The sequence below is a fragment of the Bombus huntii genome, unplaced genomic scaffold (genome assembly GCF_024542735.1).
Source record: "Bombus huntii isolate Logan2020A unplaced genomic scaffold, iyBomHunt1.1 ctg00000084.1, whole genome shotgun sequence".
Classification (NCBI taxonomy): domain Eukaryota; kingdom Metazoa; phylum Arthropoda; class Insecta; order Hymenoptera; family Apidae; genus Bombus; species Bombus huntii.
This window is the reverse complement of record NW_026099339.1, coordinates 37,901-44,327: the sequence shown is the minus strand read 5'-3', so window position 1 is coordinate 44,327 and position 6,427 is coordinate 37,901. Positions and strand designations below refer to the sequence as shown.

Genomic DNA, 6,427 nt, shown 5'->3' with positions numbered 1-6,427 from the left:
AGGGAAGGCACCGGTGTCCTCCTATCTCCGACATATAGATTATTTATATATATATGAGTGTATATGTGTGTATAAAATGTTTTGAAGAATTAATTATTAATTAAAATTTTAATAAAAAAATAATTTAATATAAATTAATAATATTTCAATAAATGTATTTATATATATATATTATGTGTGCGTATGTGTGTATTATAAATAAATATGTAAATATTTTATATTTTAAAAATAAAAATAATTTAATAAAAAAATTATATTTAATGTAATTTGCATATTAAATTTTGAGTTTAAAAGAATTAATAATATTAATAATATAAAATAAATTTTATAATGATTTTTTAATTAATTATATTTTTGTATTAATAAATAATGATTTAAAATTAAAAATTTATTTTATTTTAATAATTGAATTTAAATAATTAATGAAAGTTAAATTTAGAAAAAAATATAAATAATGATTAATTTAGTGCCAGCAATAGCGGTTAAACTAAATTTGTAAATTAATTTTATTAATTTATATATATATAAATATTTAAAATAATATTATTTAATAAAAATTACATATTTTAGGTGAAATTTAATTTATAATTAAATTAAATTTTATATTTATAAATATAATAAGATAAAATAATAAACTAGGATTAGATACCCTATTATATAAAATAATAATATTGGATTTATTATTAAATGTTGAATCATTAAAATTAAATTATATGGCGGCTTTTCATTCTTATTAGAGAAACTTGTAGTTTAATTTGATAATCCACGATAAGATAAACTGAAGTAGATGTTTATGTATTGTTGTATATTATTATATAAAATTAATTTTAATAAAAATTTAATAAAAAATTTTAATTCGAATGAAAATGTAGTATATTTAAGAATTTATGAGTTATAATAAATTTAATTTTTTAATAATTATATTTTAATATTAATTTGAAAGAGGATTCAAAAGTAAAATTAATAAATTAATTAATTTGAAAATAGTTTTGAAAAGTGTACAAATTGCCCGTCAATTTCATTTGTGGAATAAGTCGTAACATAGTAAAAATATTGGAAAATGTTTTTAGATAAAAAATTAGTTTTTATAATATTTCATTTTTAATGAAAATTATTTAAATTGAATTTTTTTTAAGATAATAAATTTAATATTTTAGTTTAAAATTTATTAAATTATATTTTTGTAAAGTTGTATAATAAATAATTGTTTTAGTAATAATTTATGAAATAATATAATGATTTATAGATTTAGTAATGTGAATGAAATTTTAAAGAATTAAATAAGTAAAATAAATTTTGTACCTTTTGTATCAGGGTTAATTAATATAATTTAATAATTTTATTATTCTCGAAAGAAAAAGAGTTAAATATATAATTATGTTTTTGTTGAATAAAAAATTATAATATATATTTAGAAATTAAATGTTAATCGATTTTTTTTATATCTAGTTTTTTTTGAAATGAATTTAATTTATATATAAAAAATATAAAAAATTTATTTTATAATTTTTTTTATTTTTATATAAAAAATTTATGGGATAATCTATAAATTTAAATATATAATTGAATTATTATTATTATTTAAGAACTTATATTATAATTATATTGATTTAGTAATAATTTTTATTAATAAATACTTAATAATTTAATGATTTTATTTTAAAAATTTAAGAAATTTATATAAAATTGAATAATATATATTTATTGAAAAAAAAATAATTTATAATTTATTTAAATTAAGTATAATGATTATATTAGTAATATGTTATGTTTAAAATTTTTATTTTTTAATAAATTTTGAAATATATATATATATATGTATATAAGGAATTAGGCAAATTAAATATATTCACCTGTTTATCAAAAACATGGCTTATTGATTTTAATTTTAAGTCTATCTGCCCAATGATTTAATTATTTAATGGCTGCAGTATAATTGACTGTACAAAGGTAGCATAATCAATTGTTTTTTAATTAAAAACTAGAATGAAAGAATTAATGAGATATATACTGTCTCATATATATATATATATATAATTAATTTAAATTTTTAGTAGAAATGCTAAAATATATTTATGGGACGATAAGACCCTATAGAATTTTATATTTATATATATTAGAGTTTAAATTTTTTAAATATAAATATTTAATTGGGAGGATTAGTAAATTTATAAAACTTTATTTTAAATATAAACTTTAATTAAAGAATAATTAATGATCTTGTATTATAAATTGAAAGAATTAATTACCTTAGGGATAACAGCGTAATATCTTTTTAAAGATCATATTAATAAAGATGATCGCGACCTCGATGTTGAATTAAGATAAATTTTAAATGCAGAAGCTTAATAATTAAGTTTGTTCGACTTTTAAAATCTTACATGATTTGAGTTCAAATCGACGTGAGTCAGATTGGTTTCTATCTATAAAAATAAATAAATTATTTGTACGAAGGGACTATAATTTTTAATTAAACTATATTATTAATTTTAATTAATAATTTTGATTATATTAGCAAATTAGTGCATTAAATTTAGAATTTAAATAAATTATAATAAAATTATAATATATAATAATTTTTTTTTTAATTTTTTATTAATAATATTTATAATTTTGATTAGAGTTTCTTTTTTAACTTTATTTGAGCGTAAAATATTAGGTTATATTCAATTACGAAAAGGTCCAAATAAATTAATAATTAAAGGTTTATTTCAACCTTTTAGAGATGCTTTAAAATTGATATCAAAGGAATTTTTTTTTTAATTTTAATAATTTATATTTATATAGTCGAATAATTATATTTTTTTTATCATTAATATTATGATTTATTTATCCTTGAATATATTCTTTTTTTTTATTGATTATAGAATTATTTTTTTAATACTAATTTTGGATTAATGGTTTATCCAATTATAATAATTGGTTGAGTGTCTTTATGTAATTATTCAATTTTAGGTTCATTACGTTCAGTTTCTCAAATAATTTCATTTGAAATTTTATTATTTTTGGTTTTTTTTTTACTAATAATTTTAATTGAGAATTATTCTTTATTTATATTTATAAAATTTCAATATAATATATATATTTTTTTTTATATATCCTTTATATATTATTTTTATAATTAGCGCATTAATTGATTTAAATCGAGTTCCATTTGATTTGATTGAAGGTGAATCAGAATTAGTTTCTCGATTTAATGTTGAATATTATAGAAGATTATTTGTATTAATTTTTTTATCTGAATATTTAAATGTTATATTTATAAGATTATTATTAACAATAATGTTTTTTGGATTAAATTGATGATCATTTAGTTTTATTTTAGTTTATTTATTTCATTTAATTTTATTAATTATAATTCGTGGTGTATTACCTCGTATTCGATATGATAAATTAATGATAATATGTTGGGTTGAATTATTAGTGTTAATTTTAATATATTTAATATTAATTTATTTAATAAAAGAATTTATTGTTTTGATAGTATTTTAATTTGTATTTTAAAAAATATTTAATTTTTAATAAAAATTTTTTATAATAAATTATTATTAATTTTAAATTAATTTTATTAATTTAAAAATTATAAAAATTTATATGTATATATATATATATAGATTAAGTTTTTAATTATTATATTTAAATATATAAAAGTTTGTTTATATAAATTTAATTAATTAAAAAATTAATTTTTATTAAATTTATATATATATATAAATAAATTATTTAATATTTATTTAATATTCAATCTCAATCTGTCATCGATATCTTCACGCTCCTTCAGCCGAATTTCTCTTCAGCCGAAGGGCATACAGGCGCCAGCCACGAGGGCACTTATAACGAACGCACGTCAGTGGGGATGATATCGATGGGCAATGGAAAAAGAATCAGTTCGGTCGAAAAAATAAGCACATTCGACCACGCGAAAGACGAAAAGAAACGGGTACGCTTTTATCGAGAAATCAACCGAACGACGCTATTGTTTATCGACGTTAAGAATCAGCCGATGTTATTTGCATTATTGGTTAAATATCACCTAGTGTACTTCAGTGCCTATTACACCATTCCACCTCATATTCAAGAGATAAAAACAAAACACCATTAAAAGCTGTAACAGTTATACCTTCAGACCAGAAGAATAAGATGAGAGTATAAGTAAATGAAAAGATATGGAACATTTAAGGACACTAGATATAGCATTGCAAAGAAAGGACAACATCATACATGATCTATCACAAACGCTATCATACTTTGAGAAAAATATATTTTTTATCTTTCTTAAAATCCTTTTTAAGAAGGAAAAATGATTTGAAACAAGAACAAAAGAAACTTTCAATCATTTTTCTTCCCTTAAATCGCAGTGTAAAAATAAAGATGAAAAAAATGTTATAGCGGATTGTAAAGACAATACAATGAACGAGCATACCTTGTTGTCGCGAATTGAAACGTTGCTCGTCACCGTGCGTGTCTGATTTGACGTGTAAGACATTTCCTTGCGGAAGTTGACCCTCTAGTTGTTGGCGCGAGGTTCGCCGCTAACGGTTGCTGCGATGCTGATGATGATGTGATCATGTGTATCACTGTATGATTTACTGCTGTATCTCTGTTCACTTGATCGTCCAATGCTCGTGATCCGGCTCGAAGGACCAAATGTTACGACCGTTCGCGTAGAGACGCGATCGCGAGGGAAACGTGTGAGCGGGAGACGTAAATTTTTGCTACGATTATGATAATCGACGCCGCGAATTAGTCGTTCCCCTGTTTCGTTTAGAATAACAGAGATAGTTCAAATGATTTTAACTTTGAATTAACACAGTTAATATAAACGTGTATATTTAACGATATTTAAAGTTATAATGAATACGTCACAAATGATTTAACGATGATACAATTAGTTTGTTACAGTAATTTGACCCGATTTTATGATATTTCTCGATGTATTCGTTAGACTAAGCGACTTTGATTTTATTCGTCTGAACCTTTCGATGCATCCCGTTTGAATTCTCATTTGCCACTGACTGCCCTTCCATTTGGTCCTTTGTCTTCTCTGAGATACGACCCCCACTACGCTCGGATCACGCCACCGTTCGCGCCTATGATCACCTATACCAGCTTCTTTCTTTATGCGGATAAAATAACGCACCGAAGGCGAATAGATGTTTCTGGAACTCGCTGCTTGACGACAACTATGCGTTTATCGCTACTTTGTGTATACCTCGACGGTCATGTAAGACGATCTGTTTGCGACGGTTAGGAACACGGCCTACAGTAAGCGCCTTGGGGCGTAATAAACGGTGAGAATAGAATAATCTACAGGATTATCAACGGTGAAGTATATAAATATACTAACGTCTCAGAAAACATAATTGAAGTGAGTTGCTTAGATATGAAATTATTGTTAATAACTAAAAGAATAATAGTACAAGTTAGATTAGCAGAGAGACAAACGTGATTGTGCAGTGAGTCTAGGAAACAGGATTAAATATAAAACAAATAAAAATGGAATATGCAATACGTCCTATCCAAGAAGATTGGATACCCACTAATGCATAATAAAAGAATGTCCGCAATATTTGGAATTAAGAACAAAATTCTTAAAATAAACAACCACCATCTTTATGAACAGAGAAAATTGATTATTGAGACTAAAGAATTTTATTAAGAAACAACATGACGCTCAGAGCATAATAACTGAAGTTATAATAACCTGAGCACAACTCAAAAACTTAGCTATGATCCTTTTGTAATAACTAACAAACAAACATTTCAAACTTAATTAATTATAAACAAGCTACAGATAATTTGAAGTTAGATATGAAGAAGCTTAATAACAAAATTACATAAATAGAATTTTTCTTTTTTAAATGCGACAGTTCGTAGTACAAAACAAATTTTGTTCAGGAATAAGGTTTTCTGAAAATTTCCAGCGAAAATTTTTGCAAAAATTTCCTAAAGGAATTATAATCTATGAGATAAATGAAATAAAAATACAAAAACCAACTGATATTAAAAGAAGAATGATTATTTTACAAGATAATATGAAACTGTGTAAGGGATTACATATGTAACATATTGTCCCGATGTACACATATCTGCGAAGCGACTTACTACCCTGTATATTCCAGAAACTTCTTAGTTTGCCCCAGCCTTAGCAATTTGAAACTATTTTATTAAAATTAAGAATTTTCCACATTAGATCGAACGCACTTCTTATAGGTACCAAACAGTATATATATATATAGCAAGATTTTACATACCTCTAAATTATTCACAGAAAATTAATACGGCACATAAATTAGACTTCGGATTGTAAATATTAAGAATAAATAACCGATACAGTCTCACAAAAATAGAAGGATAAAGATAGAGATAAGGGATCAAAAACAACAGTTATTTTTCAAATTTGTATGAAAAGCCCTTAAGAAAATAA

At 22.6% G+C, this 6,427-nt stretch overlaps 1 pseudogene; it reads left to right on the top strand.

The window, feature by feature from the left end:
• The first annotated feature begins 2,544 nt into the window (after positions 1 to 2,544).
• LOC126876592 (NADH-ubiquinone oxidoreductase chain 1-like) lies at positions 2,545 to 3,495 on the top strand (annotated as a pseudogene).
• The last annotated feature ends 2,932 nt before the right edge of the window (positions 3,496 to 6,427 follow it).